General features: G+C 43.0%; 1 pseudogene; it reads right to left on the reverse strand.

Moving 5' to 3' along the window:
- Nucleotides 1-258: 258 nt before the first annotated feature.
- On the reverse strand, nt 259-5,444 carry LOC136493126 (2-hydroxyisoflavanone dehydratase-like; annotated as a pseudogene).
- Between the last annotated feature and the right edge of the window lie 2,874 nt (nt 5,445-8,318).

The following is an 8,318-nucleotide window of genomic DNA, read 5'->3' on the forward strand; positions in this document are numbered from 1 at the left end:
CGACAGCTAGCATCACATGATGCACTCTGCATGCAGCTTTCCTCATGATGTCAGAAGTGTGGTGAGCTACCATCCCCAGATTCACATGCTCGCCATCAACCAAATCATCATCACCTCTCGAGAACCCTATCAAGATCCAAACACAAAAAACAAAAAGAACATGCTACGGTGCTAGCAATAATAATAATCTCTATTAATTAATCATGTACCACAACCAACAATCCTCACGATTGGCCCTCACCATGCTGGCTACCTACTCTACTCTCGGGTGAGGAAGCTGGTGATGAAGGCTAGCTCCTTGATGGAGTTGGGGTCCTTGGGCCTATCTAGAAAGTAGATGTGCCGCTCGCCGAGCGTCTCATACTGCTCAATCTCCCCGTCCCACATGTTGCCGTTGAGTGTCGCTGCCGTGTACGCCAGGCCACGTGGCCGGAAGTCGTCCAGGCCCGACCATGTGATCACCACACGCAAGCATGCCAGCTTGCACCACTACGACGCCAGCATCGATAGCGGGTTCACCCGTAGGTCTTCGATGCCGTACCGCCCGCTGTAGATGAAGGACCACATCGCCTCATACTGGTGTCGCCTCGCTAGGTCTGTCGTCTCCCCGGCCACTGCTACTTGCCCCAGAAGTAAGGGTCTAGGAATAGGAGCCTCGTGATGGCTGCACCGTCGTCCAGCCGCCGCCCGCCCTCCTCCGTGCCCCCCGCGTGCATGGCCATTTGTGCGCGATGTTGGCGCCAACACTGTCCCCGACGACAAAGAGCCAGGACAGGTTGGCCCGGTCCCATAGCCACGGCTCTAGCCCGGACGTGGCATTCTAGGCCACCCAGTTGAGCGCCTGCCATGAGTCGTACACCGTTGGCATTCGGTGCTCCGGCACCAGGCGGCACTCCATGGACACCGCCACCATGCACGCCTTCGCCGCCACCCTGTTCAGGTACGCGTGGTACAGTGGCGTGAACGCCGAGTCGATCATGAACGCGCCGTCATGGTAGAACACCATCACTGGGTGCCTGCCCAATGAGCGAGGATGAGGGAGGCCACGCAATGTCGATGACTGTCGCCCGAGATGGATGAGTCACAGGATGAGGGAGGCTACGAGATTTCCTTCCCAAGATGGTGAGGCACGATGTTTCCTTCCTGAGATGGTGAGGCCACGAGGTTTCCTTCCTGAGATGGCGAGGCGTTTGCATTAGGTTTCCTTGCGTGAGGCGTACCCGAATATCTGAGCCGTGGTATCGCAAGGGAGGGAAGGGCGACCCCAAAAAAAATGTCATACCAAAAAATTATCTTACTTTTGTTCTTTTTAGTTGTAGGAGATAAAATTGTTTCCTGTTTAGATAGGATGAATGGGCCTTTGTAAGAAAAAAATGTGTCCATCATCAAAGGGCCCATATATATTGTATAATATATGCTACCCTGGCTGGAGACTCCCTCACTCTGATCTGCTAAAACCACTTAGTTGCTTGTTGAATTTTTGAACTAAACCGACGTCTTCTCACTTTCCATTTTATAGGTGGTAATGATAGGTATGAGAAAGGTGTGTCAAGAGTTTTCCAATGTCCTCAAGGAAGAACCACATCATGATGTTTGTTTTCACTTTCCTAGTAGTTTATTTTATTTCTAGATTTCCATCTCTATGTATTAATTGTGTGATTAATCATATACTGTAGGGTGTGACAACAGCTAACATTAAAGTTGCCCTACTTGAATAAGATGTATACATCGAACAGTCAATCAAAAGTTCTTCCCTAGAAAAAGATGTTGCTGAGTTAGAAAAAGAGTTTCTAAGCTGAGACACTGCCTGAAAGCTCCAACAATGATCCTATGATGTTCATTGGGGTTGGGCTCAGAACCTGAGCATAAGCGTGACTCGACCCTAACTCCCGAGCTACTATCTACTACATTGGAAAGCTTTAGAGTTATTCATCCCGGTGTCTATTGGATTCTCAATGAATGTCGTCCTAGAGGGGGCTAGGGGTTCTTTTGTAGGGGGCACCAGGCTCTTGGTGGGCCCATGGTTTCATGGCATGACTTAATCTCAACTCTCCATCCTAACTAACCTTAATAAATGGTTGAGATTAATTCTTAGAGGTGGTGGAACATCCCTAGCGCCGACTGGTGGGTCCATGTGGGTCGGTCGACCTACATGTGGAGTCGGCCGACCCCACTTTTGGGTCCCTAGGCCATCCTATATCTTCTAGCAGGTGTCCCACGTGTCATAGAGTCGAATGGAAACGCGGTGCTGGTCACATATAGGTCGGTCGACCTATATATGACCCCCCCATATATGACATGTGGGTCATATATGACTTGTGGGTCATATATGACATGTAGTTTAGTCCCACCTGGTTCGTTTTCTGGATAAACCCTCCTGCATTCACAAAATCACCAAAAGTCGTGGAAATACTTAGTTTAAACCACTACACCTATGTTGGTGATTGATTTTAAGGATAAATGCGGGTCATATTGATGTTAATGACTGTCAATAAGTTCCCTTACACTTATTCTTTGCTCGTCCTTGAGTAAAGATTAAAGATAAAAGTAATCATGAGCATGACATCTTAAGATATACAACTAACATAAAGACTATTCCATAGCATTCCTTACACAGGTGGGATATGTAGCATTACTCATTAGCTAACACATCCTTTAGTGGTTGAAAAGTGGAACAACTCTCGAAACAAAGTCATCTTTCCAAATTCATATCTCAGTAACTTGGAGTTTTAAAAGTTTTCACAAGAAATGCATAGTTCACTTATACCCCTCAAATGGTACTCTCAAATCGCTCAATGGTGTACGATTCCTTACCAAGGCATAGCATAGTTTTGCCTTCTTTTTGTTTCATCCAACTTATAAAAAAGTTTATGTGGAGCTTAGGTAGGGATAAACATGATCGCATACTAGCAATGTGTTTATTGTAAAGTCAAAACAAGGATCCAAGGATAAAAATGTCATACTCTTAGATCAAGATGTGCATGTGTGTGGATATATATATATGGTGGATATATACTCCTTTTATAGATATGATCTCTCTCTATGATTTATTATTTTGAGACATGGTTATCTTTCTTCTCTCTTTTTTAACTAAACATGAGCCTTCATGTGCTCATATATTTATTTTCTTATTTCAATACTTTAGACCTTCATGTGTCCATATTTTTTTCTTTTCTTTTTTCTCATATTTTTGCATAGCCCATGTCTCTTCTACTAAACCATATATTTAGAGAGATATCACTACCTTTTTAGAACATGGAGCATATATTTGGTAGAACCTAACAAGCATGTTTTGCCTACTCCCAATGTAGGAGTAGAACATTTTTTTGGTGGATCTAAATGGAAAGAAAGTTTTTGTGCCTACTCCTAGTGTAGGAACAGTGCATATTTTAGTGGCGTGTGCATGATCTTAATCTTGGGAGCATGATAAATTTCTCAACAAGGGTCACAAGGTTTGACTAAACTCAACACAAATACAAGATCATATGTAAAAGGTTAAAAACATGTAAAATGTCATATTTGGCTCTGGTAGGAAATTCTCACCATTGAGGAGTATGCAACACTATGATTTTATGATATTTTTATCAAAAACAAATCTCCAAGTACCTCGAATAGGAAAGGTAGGATTTCTAAGCTAGAACTATATCACACTCCACAACAACTTAGTCAATATGACCGGGCGTCTGTAGCTGTAAGAGAGGCTAACAAGGAGGATAGTGAAGGAAACATTGATGAGATCAAGCAGTATAGAGATGCTAGATGGGTAACCCCTTCAAAAGCCTTATGGAGGATATACAGTTTTGATTTGAGCGAGAGGTCCCCTTCTGTTTTGTCCTTACAGCTCCGTCTTTCAGACATGCACATGGTGTCATTTCATAGGCGTGAGGGTGTTCAATGAGTGCTTGATCATCCAAACATTGAAAAGTTGATGCTTACAACGTACTTCGAGATGAGTAGTACAGATGAAAGAGCCCAAGGTACCTTGTACAGGGACTTCCCCAAGTTCTATAGGTGCCACACAAAGGACAAAAATTGGTAGAGGAGGGTACAAGATAAATCTCTACAACAAATTGGAAGAATCATCTCTGTCAATCTAGCCAAAGAGGAGTGTTACTATCTTAAAGTTCTTCTAAACAACATTCATGGTGCAACCTCCTTCAATGATCTTAGGATCATTGATGGTGTAATCCTATCGACCTTCTGTGAAGCTATAGAAAGAAGGAACCTGATCGTAGTGGACAACACGTTGGACGAGAGCCTTACTGAGGCTATTGTGTAAGGAAAATGGACCCTAGGCCCATTTACTTTGGATTTTGGTGTTTGATGACCAACATAACCTAATTGGACTAATGAATTTGCAAGTGATTGTTTTGTAGTTCAATAGGGTGCAAGATGTGACTTGGACGGAGGCGACATGGTGATCCCACAATCAACACCATAAGCAAGACCCTAGAAGCACAAGAGAAGACCCAAGATATCAAGCAAAGTCTAAGCACGAAGATAGGAACCAAGCCAGACAAAAGATCGCAAAGAAACAAGCTTCATAGCACTGACCGGACGTAGGTGACATAGCGACCAGATGCTCCGATCAAGAGGCTCAGCAACAGCAGGTGTCAGCAGCAGGGACCGAATGTACCAATGACAATGTTCATCATCCCAGCAACACACTCAGTACTGACTGGACGCTAGTGGCTAATCGACCAGACATAGGAACTACACTGTTCGATTGAGTACAGAGAGGTTCTAGGGTGGCAAAGTTGTGACCGGACGCGTCTGATGGCGTGTGAATGGATGCCATCAGCGTCTGATTAGTTGATCACATGCTCTAATGGTCAGGATGACTGGACACGTCTAGTTAGGACGAAAGCAGTGTCCGGTCAGTAGCAGAAAAGCGGAATTCATCCCCAACGGCTACTTTCTCAGTGGGGCTTATAAATAGACCCCCAACCGGCCATTTGAGATGTGTGGAACTAAGGAAACATATCTAGGGTGTTGATACACTATTTTAGTGATCTCCACTTGCATAGTGATTAGTGATTCATTAGGTGATTAGCGTAGGTGTTTTGCGAAGTACTTAGGTTGATTAGACTACCGCTTATGCGCTTGCTCTAGGTTTAGGCCTAGTGTTTAGTGAGGTTTGCATACCTCTTATTACTCAGTACTTGAGCGCACCATTATTGTACATCAAAGGGGCTTGTAGTCTTGTGAGATCACACCAACCGCGTTTGTGGTGTGGCCACCACCATGTACCCGAGGGACAAGGCCCGCGGTGTTTCGGCCGGAAGCTTGATAGTGAAGACGATGGGGAGCGGTCTGGAAGAGGCTTGCCAGAAGGCACACTGGAGACCCACTTACGTGTGGGGAAGGCCTGGGGCTATCCACAAAGTTACCCGACTAGGACCTTGGCCCTTGCGAGGGATTCCTTGCGAGGGGCTCCAACGAGGACTAGGGGAAAGCTTGCGCGCTTCTCGATACCTCGGTAAAATTACCAGAGTCATCAATGGGAGTTTGCATATCTCTATCTTGCTCTTTAGCTTCTGTATTTATGTTGTTTGCATTACTCCTTTTGCGGTAGAAATAGCAACACACTAGTAAAACCATAGTTGCACATTTAGATAGTTTATCTTTTGCATAGGTTTTGCTAAGGTTAGAAAAAGAGGCCATAGTTTAGAGTCGAACTTTTAAGTTGCCTAATTCACCCCCCCCACCTCTTAGGTATCACGGTCCCCTACAAGTGGTATCAGAGTCGGTTGGCTCAATTTGGACCTTTGGCTTCATCGCCGTTGAGCCGACACTATTTAGAGTGGTTAGGATGGATACCTCTAGGCCTTCACACTTTGACGTCACTAACTTCCCTTACTATAAAGCTAGAATGGCTTGTCATCTTAAGGTGGTAGATTTGGGTGTTTGGAGAGTCACTAATGATGGGATGAAACCCATTAAGAATCCTAATAAACCCACAAAGAGTGAAGAAAAAGAAATGCATTTCAATGCTAGAGCTAAAAATTGCTTGTTTGAATGTTTTAGCATGGATGTGTTTAACCAAGAGTTCACTTTAAATATGGCACATGAAATTTGATTGAAACTCCAAGAGCTCCATGACGGCACAACTAATGTCCATGAGCAAAAACATTGTCTTGCTAAACAAAATTATGATTCCTTTAAAATAAATGACGATGAGCTTGTTCATAATATGTATTCTTGTTTGAATCTAATTATCAATGAGCTCCATTCAATAGGATTAACAAAGCTAGATGATGTGGACATTGTGAGGAAGATCATCTCCGTGCTACCACAAAAGAAATATGCAAGCATCATCACCATCCTTCACAACATGGAGGAATTGAGCACTATGACCCTAGCCATAGTCATTGGCAACATAGTGGCATTTGAAATGTCACGCAAGATGGGTCAAGAAGAAGCATCTTCATCAAGCAAAGGCAAAGCTCTCACATGTAGTGATAAAATAAAGATGAAGGGCAAGCAAGTTGAGACAAGCTCAAGCTCAAGCTCCTTAAGTAAAGATGAAGAAGAAGATGAGGATGATGATGATGATGATGAAGATTCAAGTGATGATGATCAATCTTCCTCCTCCACCTCCGAACTTGATGAAGAATCTATCAAGCTTATCAACAAGGTGGAGAAGATGATCTAAATACTCAATGTCAAGGGTGTGCCCATCCAAATTCAAGATTTCATCTTCACCAATCAAAGAAATGAGCATAGAAAGAGAGGATGCTATGGATGTGGTGAGTTGGGGCACTTTGTGGAAGTTTGTCCAAACAAGCCCACACCCAAGACAAAGAAGAAGGCATGCAAGGACAAATCTCTCACATCAATAAGGTCATGGGATGATTCTTCAAGTGAAGAAGACCATCACAAGAGACGAGGGCACAAGCACTCATCATCAAGCACCTCACGTGTGTGCCTTATGGCATGAGGTAACAAAAAATCTATCCCTAGTGATAGTGACAATGATGGTGATAGTGATGATGAGCTACCTTCTTATGATGAAATTGTGCAACAAAATCTTAACTTTGCTAAAGTGTGCACTAGTCAACAAAAGAAGCTTGAAAAATTAAAAGAAAAACTAGATAGCTTACAACAAGCTTATGCTACTTTGCTTGAACAATATAAATCTTTTGCCAATCTTAATATGGAGCTATCTACTAAAATTGAGCAACTTGAGGCTAGTGCAACAACAAGTGAATGCACAATTAATGATGAGAAACTTGTACAGAAAAATGAAAACTTAAAAAAAAAGTTAGCTAGCTCACAAGATGCTTATAAATGTTTGCTTGCTAAAATAGAAACTATGTGCAAACATTGTGATGAGCTAACTAATAAAGTTGCTAATCTTGAAGCCATCGGTACTACCCCCACTGAGGCACCTAAAAGGAAAGATCCAATTTTTCACATGCCTAAAAAGGATACCTCTACTTCTTGCAATGATTTATGTTTAGACTCACCCTTGTGCAACCAAGTTTGTATTGAGAAAGTTGTTGTAGATACATGCACACAAGAGGTTGCAATGGAGAATGAGCAAGTCAAGCAAGAAGTGGCTCACCTCACCAAGGACTTGACTCAAGTGAAAGGCAAGACAAAGCAAGCCCAACTTCATCAAGATAACACCGTCAAGGGAGTGAAGAAGCTTGATGAAGGACAAACCATGGTTTGCTACGTGTGCCACAAGGAAGGCCACAAGTTCTATGAGTGTAAGGTGAAGAATGGGGGAGGAGCTAAGAAGAAAGAGAAAAAGAAAACAAGCAAGCTCTCTAACACCTACACCAACAAGGTGGACAAGAAGGCTGCCACACCATACTTGTTAAAGAAGAAGAAAATGACAAGGTGGTGGCCATCAAGGTGAACAAGTAAGCCAACAATGGGGTCAAACGCTTTTGGGTGCCAAAGGAAATCATTTCAAATATGAAGAGCACCAAGAAGGTTTGGATCCCGAAAGGGAAGTGAGAAGTTCAATGGACTTTGGGGAATTTGGAGACTTGGCAAAGTATGGGTGCATTTCATGGGGTGCATCATTATGGACAAAGTCATTGCCAAGTGGGTTAGTGAATACTATGGACCCAAATTCCCCTTTCCATGTTAGGTAACTAGATATAATTTCTTTCAATGGGTATTTCTTACAATTGGTATCAAGATTCAAATTCTTGTAATTAGCATTTAGTTTTTTTTCATGCCTAGGTTTGCATTTGCATGCTTATATCTTTTGCTATGCATACACTAGGTATATCTTATGGTAGGCTTGCTCGGTTTCATTCTTAACCCTTGGAGCAAACCTACATGGTTTAAATTGTTTAGGA

Source organism: Miscanthus floridulus, chromosome 1, assembly GCF_019320115.1.
Source record: "Miscanthus floridulus cultivar M001 chromosome 1, ASM1932011v1, whole genome shotgun sequence".
Taxonomy (NCBI): Eukaryota; Viridiplantae; Streptophyta; class Magnoliopsida; order Poales; family Poaceae; genus Miscanthus; species Miscanthus floridulus.